We start from the raw sequence: 25,204 nt of genomic DNA, 5'->3' as shown, positions 1-25,204 counted from the left end.
CAGAATGCATATGAGGTTGAACTCCCTCCCACATTGGGTATTTCTCCTATCTTTAATGTATGTGGTCTCTATCCATACAAGGGAGAATTACAAACAAATCAGTAGGACACTTCATCATAGGCTAATGAAGATTGGGTGAGAGATTTTCCACAATCCCAACCAGTCAAGTTGGAAAGTATCTTAGACACCAAGGTAGTAAAGAAGACAAGGAAAGGAGTATACAAGCATTATCTTGTCAAGTGGGTAGAGTTACCTGAATTAGATGCTATGTGGATGTTAGAATCAGATATACTTAAGCATGGTGTGGACATTGCAAACCTCTTAACTCAAGGGACTTGAGTTCTTTGTCCCAAGGGAGTATGGTGCAGGGCACACATCAATCCAAGAAAGCAATTTTGGTTTGTTTAAGTTTTTTTATTTAAGTTTTAATAATGGACCAACCATTTGGGACTCAATGGATCCATGGTTGAGTTGTCCAAGCTTTGATATGTTTAGGATGTCACTATCCTAGGAAGCTGTAATGTTGATATTGGTCACAGATGTAGTAATCTAGAATAAAGTCATCATGTAATAGGGTGCAATGCATTGTTATTAGGCCTCCTAGAGTGCATAGAGGGCCTTTTAAGCCTTATAGGTCACTGAAATGCAAAGTTGCATTCTCAGGATGAAAAGATATAAAAGTTGTTGAGCAACATTTTGCAAAAGTTGCATTTTTGTTGATTGGCATTGTAAAGTTGGTTCAAACAACTAAATCATGAGAATATAAGCCAAAAAACAACTTCATTGTATGGTGGGAGGATCTCAAATGCAAGAGCAAGTTTTTGTGTTGTAAAGAAATCTTGTCTTTTCACTGTTTTGTTAGTTTTTCCTTGTTTTTGCTTCATTGTATGGTCTAGTTTGGACTTGTCAAAAGTATCTCAATGCAAGGCATGAGATTTTGTTGAATGTACTTTCCAGCAAGGTAGATTAGCAAGACTGGTTGTATCTATTTGCAGAGATTAAATCCATTCTCTATGAGTAGGTGTAAAACCCTTGCAAAGTAGGGTTTAAGGGCAAAATGGCTCTAACATGAGCATCCATAGATGTCACTAGTTGTAATCATGTGGAATGCTATGTTAGGGTCTATAAATAGGTTTAGAATAGGTTCTGTGTTTTTGCAGGCCTTTGTGGACGAGCTACAATGAAACCGTAGGCTCACAGCTAGGAGTTGGTGAGTCGAGGACAACAAGAGATGTGTGTTTAAAGAGCACATGTGGATTGGTGGGCCAAAATGGAGACATGATTGGAAATACCTATGAATGTCATTAAAGAATCCCTAATTTATTTGTGCAGATGATTTTACTGGGGAAGGGTTTTCAAACCAAATTTGTGAGACACTCAGGTAGGTCTAAACCCTTGAAAATAGAACAGTTTTGATTCCCATATGTGTACAGAAAAACCCTATGCAATTCTATAGTATTGTTTACAACTCTGAAAAGGGTACTCAAATCTGCAATTTATTAATGGCATGGTGTGGGAAAATTTCAAACTAAGTCTTGAAAATCATCATAGGAGGGCTAATTGGATTAGGCCTATTTGGAGCCGGTAGAGCCAAAGTGAGGCTGGGAAATCATGGTGATGGAATTGAAGGTTCTCAAAACCCTAAAAGACATCAAAGACCCTATGTAAGTTCATTTTGCCCACCTAGAATGAGTTTTTGTATTGTGATCCTTTGTAGAGGTTATTGGAGCCTTAGGCGTGGTATTAGAGATTGAGGTGGAAACCTCAATAGGAAGTTAGATTGATAAAGATCAGTGGCTATACCTTGGAGGAAAGCCAAAGTGGATTAGACCTTGGAGGTATAGATAGAAAAACCCCTACCAAGTACCATTGGATGGGCTTGAGGAGTTAGAGGGTTGAGTGAGACAAGTAAGACAAGAAGGTGAATAGGATTAGCTCCAAGACTCTCTGCATCAATGAGGGCCCCTTGCACAAGACCGCTCTTGGTACTAGTAGGAGCAGAAAAAACCTACCTAGATGGGCTGTTAAAATGAAATCCCTTGTTTCGCAAACCAACATCTTGGGCCTGCAAAATCTAGAAAGAATAAAAGACTGGAAAAAAGGTGGAGATTCTTGACAAGGAGGATAATGAAATTAAAATTAGCATCCCCCTTTGTGGAACCCAATGAGACCAAAGATGATGAAATGGATGTTGATAAGCTCCTTGGGAAGTCACTGATGTATGAGGAGAAGTGCTTTTGATGGGTTTTTGGGGTATTAATATTCTGAAATAGGGGATTAAGGATCTCATTGTCACTTTCACCAAGATTCCAGCTCCTGATAAGACTAACGAACTCCTAAAGTTGTCCCAACCAATTGTGAAAGATATAAAGGTTATGAAAACTGAACATGAGGCTAAAATTGACAAGCTGGAGAAAGAAATAGAGAAGTTGTGAAGTAAACTTAAGGGTTTGGTGGAGGTTAGCAAGGAAGCCATGCATAATAGTGTCGAGGGCCTCTAAAGAGTCAATGAGGAAATTTCCATTTAGAAGGAGCAGATGACCAGAGCTGAGAGATCTCCAGATATCAACTTAGCTAAGACTAACTAGGAGGTGTAGGGGTCCACGAGACCTTTTACTAGGACCAGGAGCAAACATGAGGAAAAAGGTACTTTGAGGTTCATTATGGAATAACTCCAAGAGAATAACAAAGTGATCCAAAAGAAGATTGATCCTATGAAATCTCTTTCTTAGTTTATTTGCTTGTGCATCTTGTTTAGGTTTGTATTTTGTGTTTTTTGTTTTGGGGTGAATCCCCCATTTCTATTGATGTCTAGCGACTGGTTAGACTTTGGTTACTGTGTTTAATTTTTGGATGGATTTGGGTTTTGGGTCCTTGTAAAACCCGTTTATCTTAATCAAAAACAATACTATAAACATTAAATATGATGTTTCATTTAACAAGTTATAAAAATCAGGAAATCTATAAAAATCTAGAGAATCTTATCTTATCCACTGTAAATATGTAAATATTAAATATTTGTCTACAAAATAACTATAAAAATATAAAGAAATCTAGAGAATTCTTATTTACCAAAAAGTAAATATTAAGTTTTTTGTCTGCCAAATAATAAATTTGCACACTTTGTAGATTGTATGCGATTACTCTGTTGATTTATGCATAGTTCTCAACTTTATCAAACCCATGTTTAGTTACATGAATCTAAGTTGAATAGGATGTATTTGCCTAGAATCAACAAACTTATTATTTTGTTCTGTATAATATCTATCTTTAGGGATTCTATTGAACCTCATATTATCAAATTACGATTCCACTGGTCATATTTTTGCCCAACAAGTCTTCAAAAACCTATGTAGTCAAATTTTTGGTACTTATTTCAATTTTAACTCTATAAAATGTCATAATTATTTATTTTAATTTGGTCTCATCATTTCTACCAGTTATGGATGTCAGGAATTGAGGCTATCCATTACTCTATCAAAGATTATATGTTGTGTGTGGATGTTTTTGTTACTTCTTTAATTATTCTATGTTGTGGGTACAAAATTATGGGTGGAGGTTTCTTAGCTTCTCTAATTTTTCCATCCAATTAAGGAGAGGGGGGATTTAATTATGGTTTTTGGTGTGAATTTTGTTTCTTTTTTTGTATGCCAAATTGGAAAATCATGACATTTGGAGAACGAGGCGAAAACTATGCTTCTGAGTGGGAGTGAAGGGTGTTTTTGTAGTTGAATCAGTGAAATTTTGAAAGTGTTTTTTAGTAAATGAAAGGCAAGAAGGGCTTGCGAATTGGTTGTAAATTCAGGTTTTCATTGGATAAAACATAAATTCTTTATTGGGACATGTAAAAAAAATTATTTGATTTAGGGTTTCTCTGACACTCTTGTTCAAATTGTAGCAAAATTTTCATTGGCAGGATTCTTTGGCAATTTCCAGAGGAAACATTTGACTTGAGTGGAACAATTTATTCTTGGGCTATATTTTTCTCTCCCTTTTGGCATTGCTTTTGAGAAGATAGTAATAATTCGAATAGAGGCTGCTACTGAAGGGGCCTTTCATTCTGCCACTAGAGGCTGATGTATTTGAGCTATCTAATGAGCCTAATATGATCATCTATATTTTTTATTCTCTCTTCTTTGTAGGTGAGCTATAGGTACTTCGACACAGAGCATGCACTAGGAGAAGCTCTTAATTCATCTTTTGGAGTGTAATTTTCAGTAAGGAAGATTCTTATTGCTACCACCAAATTAGGAAACTCTAAACATGATGACCCAATTGCTGCAATTAAGAAAAGTTTGAACTAATGATTCCTTGTTACATATTCATTCTACTCGTCAGGGAATGGAGCAGTGCAACAAAATGAAGTGGCGTATTTTAAATTTTGCAAAGAAAGGATCTTCCATGATTACCACATAACTTCTCTCATTCACTTTTGTGCATAACTTTGGGTATTATGTCTCGTAGAAATGGCAGTGAAAGTGCTTCTCCATGACTACATTTATAGGTCATGGATAATGACTGTCTCGGATAGAAATCTATTTATTATACTATCCATCATTTGGATGACAAATTATAGCACAGATTCAAGAGAGAAATTTTCCTAAATTCAAAAATAAAAGGTCCCTATGAAGTTGAAAAACAATAAACCTTCTTATGTTGTATTCTTAATGCAAGTTCTGACATAGTTTGCACAACACTTCTATCAATGCATAGTGGTATTATTCACCCCTAGAAACAATTTGAGTTGGTAACAGTTCAAGTTAATCTCATATTTGTTTAAATCTTAACTTTCAAATTCATATTATCAAATATGGTTTCAGAGTGCATACGTTTTGTTAAAAAATTGTGTATTATGATAGAGTTGTGCATTTTGCTTTTGCAATCTTCAAATTCATCCAAATTTCAAAAGATTTAAATTTTGTATGACAATTTATCTAGAAAGTTCACTACTTTATTCTATTGTTCTAGATTTACATCATCAAATATAGTGTCAAATCTGCATTATTTTTGTTGCATACTATTATTTTGCATCACACAATAGGTTTTACTTTGTCTAGGAAGCCTCTCAAATAGGTTTTATTATGTCTAAGAATCCTCTCAAATTATGGATAATATTTTTTTGTTAATCTTCTCATTTTCATTTTGATTCTAAAGAATTTGTTTATATTTTAACTAGTTTAAGAAGATCCTAATCTTATACAACATATTTCAAACCATTTCATCAAGATTTTATAACAATTGAAAGGTTACCTAGTCATAGATGCCATTGTCCATCACTAAGAAACACTATAAGGGTTTGTAAATGTTCAAAGTGTTTGTTATGTAATTTCATAGTTTTAATATGCAATTATTATATTATCATTAAACTTTTCCAATGATAACATAATTTTTGTCTATAATTTTGATAGTTATAGCTAATTCAATTATAATATTCAATCCCAATAACTAATTTCTTTATCTATTAAAAACTATCATATCCTATGATAACTATGAATAAGAACTTGATGCTATTCGTCTTTTTTTTTATACGCTTCGATTTCCCTCATCTTTGCATGCATATACACTTTTTAGTCCCTGCCTTAAGCAGGGAACTAATGTTTTCATGTAACTAAATTAGTTTGTCAAATGAAATCAAAAATATTTAATTCTAAAGTTTTAAGTATGATTCTTTTGATTTTTTTTATTTTTCAAATTATTTTAATTTTTTCCTAAAAACATTATTGGCTGATAGAATTTTCCTGGGGGCTTAAATAAGTTTTCAATAACAAAAAATATAGAAATTAGTTGGCACTGTGCTTACTGCAAGTGCTCTGTACAATTTCATTAATGATTTTGTAACTTGAAACAAGCATTTGTACAGGTTTTTTAATGACTCCAATTGGCATTCGTGGCAGTTTTAATCTGTGTGTCATTCATTAAAAAAACTACACTGCGTTCATTGCTTCTACAATTTTGTTGCATTCTCATTTGGCAAGGTGAAAGATTTAAGGAAGCAGACCATTTTGTTTGCGAAAAGTTTCCTAAGAAGACTGCATAAATACAGGTATGATTTGTCAGCAATTCTTAGTTGTAGAACGCTACCATTGTTTCTCTGTTTTTGTTAGTAAAAAATTTCATTATTTGTTTTTTAATTAAAACCCCTATTTTTTTTATTGCTTAACTTCATTGTTATTACTAGTGTGGGTATTTTCCAGAATCGCTGATTATTGCCTGAGACTTTCATTCATTTATTTGTTCACTGACAGGGGTTTTAGAGAACAGTATCCAGACTTTTTTGCAGGAGCTTTGTTTACTGTGACTTAATTTGAAGAATTTTGATTTAGCTTCATTTTCATTTTCAAGACTTTTGGCTCTATGGCCAATGCATAGGCTAAGGCTACTGATATCCTTCTGCACAGACACTTTGTCCTCAATGTCGTTCTTGTGTTGAGAAAAATTCTCCTTACAAAATCATAGATTTCTCGCTTGAAACGAAGCAAAAGAGCGGAAATGTTTTTTTTTTTATATTCCGTTGTCCACAAAATTCACCACAACAATGGCAGGAATTTGAGGTGTTTCTGTAATGCATATGAATTTTTTTATCTAGCAAATCAATATCAGATTGGACAGTTTTGTTGTCCACTTGCATTAGGGATCTTTATGAATTTTGAAAGCCGCGATTAAGAGGAATTTTTTTAGTCTGCACACCACTACAGGCTGGTCTTGTTACCCATTAACTACTCTTTGATCCCAACAAACAATTTCGAGGGGCAAACCATCCTCCCACCAAGTCAGCCATTCGCCTATCAAATATTTGTAGGGAAAATTCTATAATCCTATTCAATTTGACCCTTCCATTGGTGTGCACTTATAGGTTAAAGCTCGGGACTCTTTTTTGCAAATGTAGATAGAAATCTGCATAATACCAATTCCATTCTTATTTCCCTGCAACTGGTAGGGGTTTCACCTTCAAGGTTGTTTGTGTAGTTGCAACAAATAACTCAAGACAAAATTTGTGTGTATATTACAACCATTGCATTTCATGGCAGTTACAAAACCTGGGCATGCTCCATTTTTTCCGTTTGCATAATAGTATTACAGTATCAGCATGGCCTATAGCCTTCTTACATTGCCTACTGGTGCACTAGGCCTATCCTATGCATTCTGTGTTTATTTTTCAAATTCATTTTGTACTGACATTTTGCATTTCTAATTGAATTTGAGGTCTTGTATCGAATATTGAATGAAGTATTCTTTAAATGAAACCCATGTGAATTTGATAGGGATAATAGCTATCCTTGTTGAACGGAATCATAGGATTATAAATTTATAAATTTAAGCAGAATACAAGGACACTAGGGCTCATTGAGATTGAAGTTGTGTAATTATTTTGCAAGTGGGTCTGATAAAAAAATCACAATGGAGTAAAGTGGATTCCTGAACCTTCCTCTTTTTCCTTTTTCCTTTTTTCAGTTGGCTAAAACTTGAGTGAGCATACATCTGGCTTTACCATTCATGGAGTTTGATAGGGATATTCAGTATTTTAATAGTTTTATTATGCAATGCTTTTTGAATGGATTCGGGGGCATATAAATTTTAGCAGAATATAGGGAAACTGGGGTTCACTTTCCTTGAAGTTGTGTTATTTTTTTTTCTTTATTATTAGACAAGTGGGTTAGGTAAGAAACACCCAATAGAGAAAAATGGATTCCCAAACTCAGCTTTTCTTCTTTGTAAAGGATAATATTGTGATATGAATTGACAATATAAATGTGTTTTTGTCTGGCAGGGTATCCTTTGCACAACACAGTCTTACAAATTTCACATGCTTACTGCTCAAGGTAAGTAACTATTTCTTAAAGTTGTTTCTTTTGATTTGTTCTTCAAACATATATGACCAAAATATTAGGCTTTGTTTTTTTTTCATCTAGCCTAGGTAATAATTCACTGAGATGGAGTTTATTCATTTGTAAATCCTAGAGTTCTTGTATTTTGTAAGAGAGAGAGATTGTTGAACAAGTGTAGTGTAATTCTTTTAATTTTAATAAAGAAATAGATACAGTTTTTAAAGTGATATCTGAATAATAGTAAATTTCTCTATGTCTTTTGAAATTACCTTAAGGTCATATCTTTGCTTCTACCAGTGTTGATAAGTTAGAGAGATGTAGCTTTCCATGCTAATTTGATAGGTGATGTGACACTTCTGAGGTATCAATAATAGTACACAATAGTTTTCTCCCTCAAAGATAGTTCAATATTAATGTGAAGCTCTTCAACATTTAAAGTTGTTTGAAGACAATAACAATACACAATGGTTTGCTCTCTCAAAGATAGTTTAATATAATGTGAAACTCTTCAACATTTAAAGATGCTTGAAGACAACTGTAGGCTTCAGATAGCTCATCTTGTAGTGTACTCTAGTTCATTTCATGTCATGTTGCTTTCTTTGCCAAGTTAATTGGTTTAGATAAGAAACATTTTCTTATTTATCTTTTACATTTTGCTAGGATTTTCACCAATTGAATGATTTCATTCAATCAAGAGCACTAGCATAATTTCAATGTTCTTTTCCAAATAAAAGATAAGATATTACATAGTTGTTAGACCATGTATCCCAAATTAGATTTCTAGGAAAATATGGTTTTCCACCTTTGTAAGCATCGAAATCACCTTAAGGTTCCATACAAAATAGAACACTGACTAGTTGTACGTGTTGGTAGTATACATTTATTAGTTATACTTTTTATTTCTATGGCATTTGTATATAAATGTTGTCCCAAAAAATTGCAGCTTATTACTTATACTTTTTATATCTATGAGATCCCTGTATAAATGTTCTTTGCAGCTATGTGCACATTCTCATGCTAGATTTCCCTAGTAACTATTCTTAATTATTATAGGACCAACAACCATTTAGAGAAATTCATGGGACATATTTAAAGTACCTATTTGATGGTCTACATTCCATTGCTATTACTAGTTTAACCAAAAACCAAAAATTTTAATAGAAAAGAAGTTATTGCGATTTTTCTATTGTTTTTGAAATGAAACCATGTGGTATTGATTTATGAGATTATTCAAGTCTTATGGCATTGTTTAAAAACTGCATCATTGATTTAGATTTTAAAGATAAATGCAATGTTCATGTCTACAACCTATTGCTCATATTTTTAATCTTAGCAACAATGCTTTGAAAGTTAGTGTAAAAAATCCTTAACATTTAGGGGAACAAATGAAATCTAAGCAGTAAGTATTATTGATGTTCATGCCTATAATATAGTCTAGTTATTGTCATATATCTATTTCTTTTGAAATGAAATCACACGGTATTGATTATGAGATTATTGAAATCTTATGGTATTATTTGAAAAGTTCATAGTTAGCCATATGAATCAGCACAACAACTTGTCATAGCTATATGTTCCTCCATAGAATAGAAAGTTTGGCAAATAAATGCTTTTTAGAAACACTTTTTTTTTTGTTTTCAAAAATTCTGATTTTGATATGGATTGACAATTTGATTGTGGTTTTGTCTTGTAGAGTATCTTTTGCACGGGACAATCTTCTAGCTTCGACATGCTTGCTGCCCAAGGTCAGTAATGAATTCTTAAAGTTGCTCCTTGTTCAGTTCTTCAAACATAAACTGCTTTCCTCTTTGTCTATATTCGATATTTCTAATTCGGCACCACAATAGATAAAAATCTTCTTAGTCTAAGTAAGTAATCGAGTAAAATGGTTGTAGACACTAGTTCAAACAAACAAAATACATCAGAAAACCCAATTATAGTAGAAACATACAAATCACATGACCAACCACTTATGATGTCAATTGATGAGGCTCTAGACAAGGTAAATTGTTTACGAATTGACTCATTCAACTACATAGTTGGTGATTGCTCATTTGATACAGTCCATGGTTTGCTCCATTGTAAATATACACCTAATGAACTACGTAATGGTCTTATAGATCATTTCTTACATTGTCTTCACAATGGTTGTCCTGCAGCATTGATCTCTTTTGAACATGAATTACATCCAACAATATTTTATGATTTGCATAATATACATGATAAAAATATATATTTACGTGGAATGAGACTTTCAGCAACAAAAATCAATGCCAACAGTGAAGTTGGACTTTGGGGTGACATATTTTGTGTGCAATGGTTAGCACGCTGGTTAAATATACCCATATTCATTTGGTCTCTGACATGCAAAAAAACATATTTGCATTTCAATAGAGATGCACGTCATCCTACAATATTAATTATTTTCCATGATACAAATCCAACTACTGGATATTATGAACCTATCTTTTCAAGGATAAGCACATACAATTGCCTTCAAAGCATGTAATCACAATTGTCTATTGCATGTTACGAATATGACAATGTCTGGAGTACAGTTGCAAATGCATTTGATACACTTGGACTTTGCTGACTTGCTACATCTGTTACTCCATGTGGTGAAAGCATGTTTGCTATTATTGCTTTACTATCTGAAGAATGATTTGATGCAATTTCTTTACGATTGTATATGGCCCAATATTTAGCCAATGCATTGAAAGTACAGAACAAATTTGCATTGGCATGTGTTGACATGTATGAGAAACCTACTATAACAAAGAACAATTGTCTATTGCAATTGCAATCACTCATTTCTAAGATTGGAATACCATATGCAGAAAGTAAACTTGAAGGTTCTGAATTTTATTTGTTATAGCTTTCGCACATATTTCATGCAGCTATATACGTATGGCAAGCAACTGAACAACCCAAAGATAAGGTATATTGCAATTGCACATAACAGAAAAAAATATAGACTTGATTTTCTTTCAACACAACTCACGTCATTGTCGTTAAGAACCACTTAACAAAAACAACAACTAATAGCTAATATGCATACAAGGCAACCTATTTTGATACAAGTTAATGCAGCTGCATCTGCATCTACACTACCTCCTACACTTCAACGAAACCTAGACTTGTTACCAGATGCACTGACTTTTGAACCAAGTAATTATGGTCAACGAAATTGGATTGGTTCATAGAATGTTGCAACAAACAATACAATTACTTCGCCTATGACAAGCTCAGCAGCCCAAAGAACTACATCTTTATCTATCTCAAACTTGAAAACCGCTCGCTCATTGCGATGTCACAAAGTTGCAATACATAATAAAGATAAGCCAAAACAAGACAGTGCCAACAAACAAATGGTTGAAACAATAGACATTGCAAAGGAGAAGTCTACCGTTCCACCAGACCACCACTCTTACAATCTCATGGCACACTACTTCACTTAGCATTCAGCCACATTGATGTACTATATATGACTGTTGACATGCCACCTCTTACTGGTAGATCACATTGCCCATTGGCCATTGCACATAAACAAACTTTAATCTGTTCACTTGTTAGGAATTTCTATTTGTTCATATTTGCATAAAAGCAAGAGTTTCTACTTGTCCACCAACATTTAAATTCCATGCAGATATACTATGTTCAAACAATGCTTTCCTGGAAAAGTTGAGCAGTGGGCCAAAATTTGAACCTTATAGAAGAGATTGAAAATAGTTTCAAGTCATTGGGGTTTGACAAAATACTCCATGCACTACATAAGTGATTGAAAAAGTTTTCCAGTCATTTGTGTTTAAGAAATAAATGCAATACTAGCTAAGTGATGATAAATAATATCCATTAGCTTATTATAATACAAAATTGCAATTGGGAGGCTTCTTAGAATGTACAATAAAAAAATATTGGATGAAAACAATATTGTTGTGGTAAGGAGTTGAGGAGCTGAAATACAAAAAAAAATAGTTTCGGTAATATTTAGTCTATATTTTGGATCAAAATAAAAGTTTTTGTTTCTTTTTTTTAGAAAATATATTAAGACGTATGAGCAATTTTTGAAGATCAAACCTTTTTATTCAAGAATGCATGATTTTTTTTCAGAATGTTTGTTGATAGATCTAGATTATAATCTTTGCAAGTTATTGTCTTACGTATCTAAAAACCCGATTCACAAAAGTGTACGTTTTCATATTTCAACTACTGTCAAACTTCTTAATTAACATTTTAATTTGCTTAATTTTGCAAGTTAACAAAAGAGAATTTGTAAACAATCAAAAGCCACTTGCTTCAACTACTAGACAGCTCGAAATACTATTCACATAACTATAATATTCAAAGCAACATCTATCTTATTTTTGTTTTGTAAATAACTAGTTAATTGTCTTTCACAACAAACTTTTGATATTATGCTTAGTTTTTGTAAATCCAAATCTTTTGCAATATTCAGCTGCATTCAGAACACGCATGGTATTACACACCACACTTTCCAAACTGCCACTTTATACTAGTTTTGAAAACTAGTTCTTAGAACACCACAACCAGTTATCAGTTTTGTACCAAATATCAGTTGTAAATTGTTTTTAAAATCATATTATATATGTATTTTTTTTAAGAAAGATTCCTACAAGTAGTAAAGTGAGAAAAGTTGTTACCTTTTCATATGTAGTATTATTTATTTTTATACATTTTTTACATGCTCAAAGTAACTTTATACTAGAAAATTGTTCTTAACCTTTGACGGTTCTCATGACAACTTATATTTGGATATGATTTTTTTTGTTGTCCACTAATACATGTCTGTAGCTTTCTGTGACACATCACTGCAACTAAAGTCAATAGCATTTTGTGCTATGCCTATTTATTTATTTATGCCTCAAAGACTATAAAGATAAATTTCAGTCCATGTTCACCTACACGCTATTTCAAGAGAATTAAAAATCTTTTCTTCTCATATTCATATGGTTTTTCTTATTTTGATGCCTTCAGTTTAACCCGTCAATCTTAATCCACCTAAGCACAAAAAATAAGGAGTTGAATAATCAGGATGTTAAGCCCTAAATCATGAGAAAGTTTGAGCAATCTCAATTCGACTATGATTTTATAGCATAGTACTGATATTTCTTCATTTCCCATATTTCATTTTCTCCTAGTGCCCACAATCTCTACCTTTCCCTCACTAGATTTAGCATAAGGTGGGGACTCTAGCTGTATATCACAGCTCTTGTTTTATAAAAAATTTGTCTAAGGTTGACTGATCTTCTCTTTACTATTCCTACTCTTGACTCATCAAAAATGACTAAAACTGAATCTAGTCTTCACAGGTCGAAAGGTAAAGAGGCTTCCAATACGTTGATTGAATGTTTCACTTGGATGTCTCCCCTTTTATGTTCAATTTTTATTTGAAAAAAAACAATCACCTGTGCTAAACTGTACATACACATGATACACAATGGATTCATTAAATTTTCTCTTTATTAATAATTTTTCATTTTAGATTAAATCTATGAATTGAGAATTGACATAAATTATTTAAAAGAGAGAATCTAACTTACGTATGTATCAAAAAGAATAATCTTTAAGCATCAAAATCATAAGATAATATTGCATGTTTCTATGTTTTTTTCATCATCATTGAATGAGTCCACCAAGGGGTTCACTTAAAGATAACATGATCCTCTCCTAACAAGTTTGCAAGTAGACTTTGTAAGGATCATTCTTTAGGATAAATATCAAAGACAACAAGTCAAATGGGTTGTAGGAGTCTTTAGATCCATTACTCCATGTTCTATTCTATATGTAGGTTGATTTATGCACTTGCAAGGATCACTTTTGCACTCATAAAATTGAGCAAAAAGATATTATAGTCAAATTCCTAATTCTACATTGGTCATCTAATGGAATTTAAGTTTTTTAAGTCATAATGTGTTGATTTTTAACATATAAGATAATTGTATCTTCATCAAATATAGAGCTAAATACTATTGCAGCTTTTAAATTTTCTTGTTAATTAGATTGCGTGATGTCAATCCTAGGTACTAATTTTTTTATACAATGGTCATTTAATTACTTATTGATGTGATTAACATATACTTTTATGTATGTATCTATTCTTTACATTTTATGGTGAACTCAATATTCTTACATGACAATGTCTTGTTTGCTTATCCTTTGATGCACAAGTATCGAGTCATTGTTAGTTTTCTTGTTTTCCTATTCTAGTTTTATAATCTTTTCTTTATTTTGGCTTGGCTAGGTGTTGGTTCTATGTATCCATTAAGATGCAGTTATCCAGAGGTCATTAGAATTAGCATGCAAAGAACCAAAAATAGGTGTAGAACGATTGGAGGAGGATGGAATTATGAAAAAGAAAAAAGAGAAGAGGCACCAAATATAGGGGAAGAATTGAGTGTGAAAAGTGACATTAGCAAGTCACCTAGGAAGAATCACAAACAAAATAGAAATAATAGGAGATTCTCACTTGGTGTTCAAGAATTGATAAGGTTTATTACTAAAAGGATTCGAGTAGATGGATAGAGGTAGAAATAACAAGAAGGAAGAATTTATTTGATGTGGTGCATGGGTTTGAGAAGTTTTCATTAAAGTCGTAGTTAATAAATTTGATCAACTTTCTATGTTTTGTAGAAATAAAATTATTACATATGTTTTGTTTTCCAAGTTGTGGATCTTCTCACTCACATAAAAATTCATTGTGTTTTTTTGGTGTATGCATTTGTATCAAGTTTGAATGATGCCTTGTTACGTTTTTTTGCTCTATTAAATTATTGAGGTTCCTATAATATCTTTCTCAGTGTTGTGTTAATTTTATATGAAGCAACATTTTTCCTGTGGCTTGAAGATAAAAATAAGTTGTAGTGTTTTTTCTGGTTTGGAAATCGACTTGCATCATTTTGGTATCAAATCCATAAGATATGGAGAGTGAATAATCTTGGAAGTGTCTCAAGTATAGAGTTCATTGTAGGAAGGAAGAGACTTGTGACTGTAGAGGGTATAGAAGGAGGCACAAAAGATTTCTTGGTATTGTGAGAAGAATATGAATTATAAGGGAATGATGAGATAGGTCATAAGGAGACCTGTGATAATCCCATCTTGGGATAAGTATTGAGATGAGGGGGAGAAAATAAAATTTCATGTGAAATTGGTAATGATTGCAAGTAGAATGGATTCCTTGGAAAGGAACTATTTTACTAATGATGTGATTGCAAGAACTAGATTAGAAGTCAAAGATAATGAATTTGCAGCAATGATATGTCACTTGGCAGATACAACATAAAATAATGAGGATGAGTAGATAACTACAGTAGTACCTAATGACAAAGAAGAAAATATTGAGATTATATCAATGGAGGAGGTTGAAGAAACTAAAGCACTTGAGATACCAGAGTTAGAGGTTGAAGAATCTAAAGCACTTGAGATACCAGAGTTAGAGGTTGAAGAAATACTTGGAAAATAATTGATAATGGATCATCTTAGCCCTTGTGCTATAGGAGAATGGAGAATGTGTAGATATTCCAAAGACAATACTTAAATTGCTAGCTAATATAAATGTTCTATTGCTAGCATCGATAGCTTTGTTAATTGTTTGAGTAGGCTACTAAGTATCATTGCATTTTCCTTGAGTCAAAAACTTTGTTTTTTCATGATATTCAGTCTAATAGTATTGGATTTGAGTGCTTGATGGATCTACATGTGAGTGCTTTTAATTTCAAGGAGGCATATGAATATTAATACTCTCCTCTCCATAGAGATCGAAGCCAATGGATTGATTTTGTGTTGCGGAAAGGTTGTCACTTTTTCATACCTCAAGGGTCAATGAGAGAGACTCTCATGACAGAAGCTATTGTGTCATTTCATTGATAACCTTATGTGCAGGAGCAAATGAGTGTTGTTTCTATATATCCATTAAGATGTAGTTATGTAAAGGTCATTAACATTAATGGAAAATTTTTATGTAGAGAATCAAAAATAGGTGTGGAATGGTTGGAGGAGGATGAAACCATGAAAAATAAGAGAGAGAAGAGACAATAGAGAGAGGGGAAGAATGAAGTGTGAAAATTGATAATGGGAAGTCACATAGGAAGAATCATAGACAAAGAAGAAAGAAGAGGATATTCTCGCTTGGTGCTCAACAAAAGATAAGGTTGATCGTTGAAAGGATTCATGTAAAAAAATAGAGGTAGAAATAATAGGAAGGAAGAATCTAGATGATGTGGTGAGTGGGTTTGAGAAGTTTGTGTTAAAGTCCTAATCAATAAATTGTATCAACTATATATGTTTTTCATAAATATAATTATTTTGTGTGTTTGTTTTCCAAGATGTGGATCTTTTGAGTCACTTAAACCTTCATTTTGATTTTCCAGTGTATGGATTTGTATCGTGTTTGAATGATGCCCTATTTCACTACATTTCTTTTTTAAATTACCAAGGTTCCTATCATATCTTTCTTAGTATTGTGTCAATTTTATTTGAATGATTAGTTTTCCTTGAGTTTGTATAACTTCTTGTAGGTTGAAGAAACAAATAAGTTGTAGGTTTTTGTTTCATTTAGAAATTGACTTGCATAATCGCTATTAGGTTTTGTGCTAATTGCTATTTTATTATTTGAACATGATCACCCAACGTTGGTTTGTGCTCTATTAATATGTTGTGCCATGGATTCTCATAACCCATTTTCCTTGGTCTTTACACATTCTTACGTTACATATTATGATACTCATATTATTTGCAATTGGTGATTCTTCTATCCTTGATACTCTCATGTATTTTTATGCTATGGATGGTGATGTTCTATCAAAAGAGGTATTGTTCCATTAGATAAAATAATTCTCATCTACTATAGAGGTTATTAATTTGTACCCATCTATCTTCAATATACTTAGTTCACTTCTCTACTACTTTAACATTCATCATAAATATCCCATGACTAGTGATAGTGGTGTATAATGAGGTGTTGTCAATTATTATACTTTTGCTAATTATTTTTTATATGAACAAAGGTGGCATCCAAGGCTATTTACAATATGATTTCAAATGCCCTATTATTATAGTAAATTATAGGGAATTAAATATTTCTTATACTTTCAATAAATTCTAGCTAGTTTTCTGCTTATTAATAAATTTTTGCCCCTTTAAAAAAAAACAAAAAAACTCTAGCTAGAAACTATTAGAAAACTCTAAAATATAGAAATATATAGAATGTAATCTACAAAAATTTTGTTCAATATAGAATGTAGAATATCTATAATTTTTTATGTCTCTAATATCTTTATTTTTCTTCATATTCAATGGGTTTACCTACACATCTCCTTTAACATTGACAAAATAGCTTCTCCTAGATCAATATAATAAAGATTAAATAATCAATTGGGAAGAGGGTTTATCTTATCAATTTGAGTGAGGCTATGATGTAACAATGATCCAAGTCAAATAAATTATCCAAAATTATCACATTCTACTCTAAATATTGTGTGGGATTTTTCCGTGTATTTCTATGAGCATGGGAGTTTAATAGATATAAGAGAAAAATTCTTAAAATATGATAAAATTATAAGAAAATATTAATTATTTTATAAAGTAAAATAAAAAGATTCTAAAACTTTAACAATTTTATGAAAATAATTAATTTGAGCTTAGGCAAAACAAAAAATTTCACGAAAGGATTAATATCATATAAACCACACCATGAATAAGAAAGTAATAAAATTCAACTTTTTTAATATTTGACTTTTTTAGAAAAAAAATAAACTTATTCCTCCAACAAAACAATAAAGATTTAGAAAATATATTGTGAAATACGAATATCCTAAATCTAATTCTAGAAGATTTTATTCAAATTTCTATGCTTCCCATTTTGTTACTCCTAAAACTATTTAAGAATAAAGATCAATTTTATGGATTAAATCTTTCACCCAAACATTAATTTTATCTGTATGGTTTAAATGAATGTAGTGTAATTGTAAGATGAAACACTCAATAGAATGTGATGTAGATTAGAAGTCTTCTACCAACAATAACACATCCCATAACATAAGTAGGAGAAAATAAAGTACTTGATATTAAACATTTATTTTTTAGTGGTTTTGGTAGAAAGCTAATCATCAACATCTATCATCTGAAAGCTTTCTATTTAATTGAAAACATTTCTATCTCATGATCTAAGTTTATAAGTCAATTCTTTGGGCGTGATTTCAAAAAAGTTTCATTGGCATGTTGAGTGGCTCTTATGCAAAACAAATGTCTAATTACAATTAGTCTCAAAATAAGTCACAAATCACAATAGTCAAGATTTCGTTTCCTCATCTTATAGTTGTAGACGTATAAAAATGACCATATTCCTAAATGAATATTTTATGTTCATTTCTCTATTTAATTAAATCCAATTTAATTAAAATACCTGCATTCCTCTATTTAATTAAGTAAATTACTCAATTAAATTCACTATACCATTTAATGAATAAATCATTTTATTCAATTAAATTCCCCCTATCTACTTTTAATTGAATTCAAATTTAATTAAATAGTTATCCTAAAAATTAAATTAATTTATTTAATTGCAACCAAATTGAATTAAATCATTTAATTCAATTAAATCCTATTATCCATCCATCCACTTGCAAAATCCTACATCTCCCACTTGCCTTCCTAAACCTCTTTCTAATCCCTTCTAGACTCTTCTAATCGCTTCTAATTAGCCTAACCCATCTTCTAAATTTTTTCACATCCCTAAGCAAGGGGAGGTCACTTCTCAAACTCTCAAAGTCTTTGATAACCATTAAAGGCTTCAAACCTTCAACCACTAAATTCCCCCAAAGTCTTCAATAACCATTAATGGTTAACTCAAACCCTCTTACATGGTTAAAGAATTTCTTTTAACTCAACCTTCATCCAACCCAAGGGTCTCATCAAGCATTTAATGCTTTGACCATGATTATCTCTTAATCATTTGCACAAAGGTTTATCCTTGGATTAACTCTTAATCTAGTGGGTAATCCTAACTTAAGCTTGACCCTTACCCTCTAGATAACCCTAAGGTCTTCTCAGACATTTAATGTCTCCAACCCCTTCTCTCAACCCAACCCTATGTTGACAGTTGTCACCATTTCATTGGTGCAAATTGCAAACATGGATCCCCAACTTTCAAACTCAACCCTTGATCAACTCTTTCAATCCTGACCATCCATTGCCCTGTTTTTGCTATAAATAGAGCTCTCATTCCTTCATTTTGAATATCCTTCAAATTTGTAGTATCACACTTATGCTCAAATACCTTCAAGCTTTCATATCATTTTTATGCTCATCATTTTAGCCTCTTTTAAATCAGGAATTAGTCTAAATATGCATGTTTAGAATACTTTTGTTATCATTTAGCTCAATCATAGACTAATATATCATGTTAGGATAGTACTCATACTAACCTTGTCATCTTATCATCTAGTTTATTGCATTTTAAAATCATGCATAGCTTAGAATGCATCTCATACTAAAATCTATCAAACCATCCCTCGTTCTTACATTTGCCATCACTAAACCATTTTGCTTAGTGATTTGAGAGCAAAAACATTGGTTTGAGGGACATTGTAAGATAGAGAACCATGCGACCAACCTTGGGAAGCTGAGTAATACTTCATTACTCCATAGCTTGCATCAAGAAGTCTTGTGTATGTGTGTGGACAGGTATTTTGGAACATTTTTCACATATTGAGTTCTATTGACCCGCTTTTCCCACATACATTTCTGGCACCCATCGTGGGGCTCAAACCCATATATCAAATCAGTTTTTAAAATTAACCACTTTTGCAGGTCTGCGGGAAACAAGAATCAGCACGTGGGAAACATTCCTTAGCCCATTTGGTTAACAGTCTAGCGCGTTCCACCTACTGTTTAGCACGTGGGGTCTCTACTCTAGCGCGTAAAGTCCTTTCTCTAGCGCATAACTCGACTAAACTTTTCCTGTAGGTGTCAGCACGGAAGAAAAATAGAGTAGCGCATCTGCAAAATAGATTGGCGCTTCAGGTCTATTAGATAGCGCATCCAGTTTACCATCTAGCGCTTTAAGTCCATCATCCAGCACGTAAAAACCATCTTTTAGCGCATCAAATCATCACTTTTCCTATAGATCTCAACGCGGGAGAAAAACAGAGCAGCGCTTCCGACACATAGTATAGCACATCCAGTAAATAGTGTAGCGCATGTAGACATAATTGTAGCGCATCTAAGTTATATTGTAGCGCGTACAGTCCTTTTGTAGCGCATCACAGATAGTGAGCAAGAAAATTACAATTGTAATCGAAATAAAAATTTAGACTTGTAGAAGTCCACCGAAATCCAGATTTTCTAACTAGTGGATTGAAATTTTGCAGGATTTTGACAATTTCTTGCAGGTGGAGCATGACATTTTGTTTTCTTGATTTCTTTTGTTAACCACCAAGATCGAAAATTTGGCTTTGTTGACCAATTATTTTTCATAGATCAGATAATCATTGCCTTAAAAGGATAAAATAAACACCATGTTTTCATGGAGCAACATCTCCACATAGATTTTAGCAAATCACTGAATTGAAAGGCTAAAAAGAACCTTGATTGCTTTGTCTCAAAAGCGGAAGGAATATGCTCTCCCCTTAGCTAGGTGATCAAAAATCCATACCACTCTTACAACTTTCTGTACTTCAAGCATTTACATCCTCTAGCAGACCTGCCTTCCCGAGGAGTTGGAATCAACTCTTAAAGCCGTTTATGGCCGGTGTGAAGGGAACGACTTAAGTGGGGAATGACTTTAACACCAAGAATTCCAACCCACTATAATCAAACGTGGAAAGTGACGAAAGTCCTTTTCAATGGTTACGCGCAGTGATTAGCCTTCCCCCAATATCCTTGAGATACGTAAAGCCTTTGTTCTAAAGGTTGGGAAGCCTACTGAGGGAGTTTATCACTGACGGCCGAACAGGAAGCTCGATTACGAACCATAGAAATAGAATCTTTGAACCGAGTCAGTAACCAGACATTTATAACATCATAGTGCAAGGGTGGGGAAGAATCCGCCCCCAAGATTACTCACCATATATCTCCCAAGATAACTACTTTACTATGGAGCGATTCACTTTGAGTTAATTTCTGGCAAAAGGCAAAAAAACAGGCACCCTCTAGGGGGTGACATGGCTGTGTGAGCTGAAGGAGTATCGAGACTAGTGGGCTATGATGTTATTTATGACCCTTGACTAAAGAGTCTTTCTGAAGTGTATTCCTTGTATCAAAACCTATTAAAATATTGAGGATTTGAACACATCCTCGCAGAACATACACTTTTTAGATTAGGCAAAATGGTTGTATTTTTTGTGCCGTGCTTGCATTTATTACTTCAGAAAATCATCCATCAAACTTGAAAAATGTGCAAACAAAAATTCAAAATTCACAAAATAAAACTCAAACAAAAGAAAAATCAGGGTAGATTAGTGCATAAGAGCAACTTTTTAGCGCTTAAGGTACTTATATTAGCGCATCCAAACATCCAGTTAGTGCATCGGTTTCAAACAATAGCGTTTTAACTCAGGTCAAATCAGTGTTGAAACATTTAGCGCATCAGAAAAATAGTCCAGAGTGTGGAAGCCAAACATTAGCGCATAAAGTTCAACAGTTAGTGCGTGACAGGCCCAGAATAGCTCATATCTTTTTTCAAACAGCTAGAAAACAATTTCAAATAGTCAAAACTTTAACGTGTGTCTGGGGGCAGCCTAGCGCGTGTGGTTATTATTTTAGCGCATAGAGGCATTTCAGTAGCGCATGTAGTCTCTGTTCTAGCGCATGATCAAAAACAGAAAAATAGAGGACAAAACCGAGAGAAATTTTAAAATTTTCAAAAATATTTTTAGAAACCTTCTCCATCAGACATTATTTTTCATCAAACGAGAGTAGCAAAAACAAACTGTTAAGATTATTTCTTAAGCTAATTTGTGTCAAAAAAAAAGTTGTAAAATCCTAAACGAATCGCACGATAAACGATGTCTCTCTTATCATAATCCGGAAACCTCATCATCAGTATCAACAGAATCCTTTACCATCTTATGGATTTTATTTCACAGACACCACTTGTTTAAAATTTTCAAGTTGTCAAATCAAGTTTCCATATCGGAAGGCTTCTATCCATATCATTTGACACACTTTGTCGTGAAGGGGCATCTAAACCTTCACTCTGATAGAGTAAGATTTGAAATTTTTCAAACAAGATAAACTGAATCCAAACGAATCAAAGGAAACTATTGATCACTCATGCATGACTAATCCTCATATTCTGAGAAGAAAGAACCTTTATTGTAACATCACGTTGAAGAAATAACAACCTAGTTTTTCCAAATTCATCAAAAGAAACAAGTTCTTATACATCAATCGTCAACTATTCAGATCTCATCGGGTATTCCTTCATCACATTAAACGTTATATCTAAAACAAATCTAGCGAATTTGACAAAGAACCCTTGAAGACAAGAGCATACTGTCAAAAGTCTTTTTTTGATCAAACCATAAACCGCAGCAGAAAAATCAATCCAGCATTCTTGCCCGACGAGTGTATCACTTATAACACGTCTCGACCAGAACCACCCACCCCCGAACAACATATCAACGAGGCTTTTGTCCCTTTCATCACTAAGAGTTTCTACTAAAATTCCTGTTACTCGCTCACAAAGAAATAAATAAAGCGAGACACCCGCTGAGTCAAGTATGAATCAAAGATTATTAAATCCTTTTGAAGTTCCACCCTTAGAAGAACCTGAAATTACTGAAGCACTTCTTCGGGAATGTCAAGAAAACCCTTCATTCTAAAAGCTTGTAGAAAAGCTCATGGAAAATGACAAAGAAAAATATCTGCTCATGCTTACAAGTAAAGGTGTTAAACTTCCTGAAGATTTAGACCCAAACATCTTTAAAAATGGATCTCGACAATATGCATATCAAGAACAACAAAGAGAAGAACAAACCCATAACTTTGAACAATATATACCTGAGTAACACATTCCAGAACAACGCATACTATAAATGCGTATACCTAAGCTAGAAACACCAGAGCAAAATATACCATTTACCACACCTTTTCAGCTGAGAACAAATACACGGGAGGAACTTTTCCCTCGACAAGACAATATACCTTTGGCATCCCTTACTCAACAAATGCAAATGTTGCAAAGGCAAATACAGGATATGCAACAAGGGACAACAGTACGGTACTCTTTAAACGAAATCTATCCTTATCCATTTGACAGAAGATTGAACATGGTGCCTTTTCCTCCAAACTCAGACATTCCCAAATTTGATAAATATGATGGGAAAAGTGATCCCTGAGATCATGTTCGAGAATTTTGCACACTATGCCTTGAATTTACTCATGATGACACCTATTTGATGAGGTTATTCCCTAGAAGCTTGGGAGGGCAAACCATGGAATGGTTATCCAAAATTACACCGCCTGTTAGATCATTTGATGAGTTGGTTAACAAATTCATAACCCACTATTCCTACAACATCCAACATGACATAACCATGCTAGATGTTTGCAACACCAAACAAAAGAACAATGAAACGTTCATGATATTCCTTCAACGCTGGCGATGCATGGTCTCCAGATATCCTCGAGATATTCCTAAGAAGGAGAAAATGGAAATCTTCATCGATAACTTGAATAGTGAAATGAGTTACAGACTAAAACTTCAATGTATACCATCTTTCGCTAAATTGATTGAAAATGGTAGTCAAGTAGAGGAAGCCTGTGTCAAAAATGGAACACTCAAATTTTACAAGGAAGGAACAAACTAATCAAACTACAATAACTAGAACAACACCAACCTTGACAAATCTCGATTTTGGACTCGAAATAAAAATGAAGGCAACAATGAAACACATGATCCCAAATCTAAACAACCAGTGCTTGCATTATCTGGAAATCCTCAAAACACGAAAAATCCTAAAAATGCTAATCCAAATGCTAACACATATGTGCAAAACACTAATCAAGGACAACTCAACACAAACAACACCAATGATACTCAAAACAAAAACATGAATCCAGGACCTAGCAACAATTCACGCAACAACACAAACAATTTCCAAAAGCGTATCTTCACACCACTGGGGCAATCACTAAAATCAGCATTCAGAGAACTTTTGGCACACAAGATTATTTTCTTGCCTCCAATCAGCAACTATGAACCTCAAATCAAACCACCTTGGTGGAATGATTCACACTATTGTGATTATCATCGTAACAAGGGTCATCAGACGAATGATTGCATGAGGTTAAAACATGTGGTGCAAGATATGATTGATCAAGGTGACTTAACAATAGATGGTCTCAAAACAAATAGTGATCATGGAGCCTTTAAAAATCCTCTTCCAAATTACAAATATGGAGCTTCAACCTCGGATAATACATGCGGAGCTCGAATCAACCATATCTACAACAACACCATAAATCACATATCAGCTGAAGATCATCAAGTAAATGTCATCACCATCAGAGATCAGCGTGATCATGAATTTGTCAATGTAACAACTCGAACTTAGAAATATGTCTTGAAAGGACATACTACACCTACAACTACCACACCAAAAATCCAATATGACTTGGTCAGCCAACTACGTAAAACTCCAGCATAGATATATATACTAGAATTGTTGAAACTATCATCAAAGCACAAAGACATATTAGAACAAGCGCTATTGGAAACCAACGTACCTCAAAATTTGGATATGGACAGATTTCAAGCCATGGTCGCCCATATGACTGGACCTCATAACCTCACCTTCTCAGAACATGACAATGCTTCCTTAATCCATCTGCATAATACTCCTCTCCATATCGAAGTCATTGTTTGTAAACACCGAGTAAAAAGAGTCCTAATAGATGGAGGAGCCGGACTTAATATATGTACTTTAAAACTTATCCATGCATTAGGCTTCTCAAAAGAATCTATTGATCCGTGCAAGAAGATCACCATAAAGGCACATGATGATGAGGAAAGATCCTCTAAAGGAACTGTGATATTACCTATTCAAGTGGGACCAATACAAAAGGATACTGTATGTTAGGTCTTGGACATAGACCTTACCTACAATATTTTATTAGGGCGACCCTGGATACATGAAATGCAAGCAGTACCTTCCACATATCACCAGTGTGTAAAATTTCCTTATGACAGACAAGAAGTCTCCATATCTTCTGATCACAATCCATTTCAACATTGCAATGCAATGGGGGTAGCTCAAGACAGTTTGGTTCCTCATAATAGAGAAAAGTAGCGATCTTCAATATCAGATCAACAAACAGTGAAATCTAACTCCTTATGGGGAGACTTCAAACAGAAAATG

The 25,204-nt window shown here is 33.3% G+C and overlaps 1 long non-coding RNA gene across 2 annotated transcripts; it reads left to right on the top strand.

The window, feature by feature from the left end:
• Positions 1-5,840: 5,840 nt before the first annotated feature.
• On the top strand, positions 5,841-11,544 carry LOC131039992 (uncharacterized). 2 transcript variants are annotated; one of them, XR_009104744.2, is made up of 4 exons: positions 5,841-6,043; positions 7,769-7,820; positions 9,520-9,571; positions 11,473-11,544. It is a non-coding gene; the product is annotated as an uncharacterized LOC131039992 (long non-coding RNA). The 2 variants fall into 2 exon arrangements; XR_009358486.1 differs by lacking the exon at positions 11,473-11,544 and having other exon boundaries at positions 9,520-9,979.
• Positions 11,545-25,204: the final 13,660 nt, after the last annotated feature.

The sequence above is a fragment of the Cryptomeria japonica genome, chromosome 7 (assembly GCF_030272615.1).
Source record: "Cryptomeria japonica chromosome 7, Sugi_1.0, whole genome shotgun sequence".
Lineage (NCBI taxonomy): Eukaryota > Viridiplantae > Streptophyta > Pinopsida > Cupressales > Cupressaceae > Cryptomeria > Cryptomeria japonica.
The sequence above is the reverse complement of the archived record's forward strand: the minus strand, read 5'-3'. Positions and strand labels throughout refer to the sequence as shown.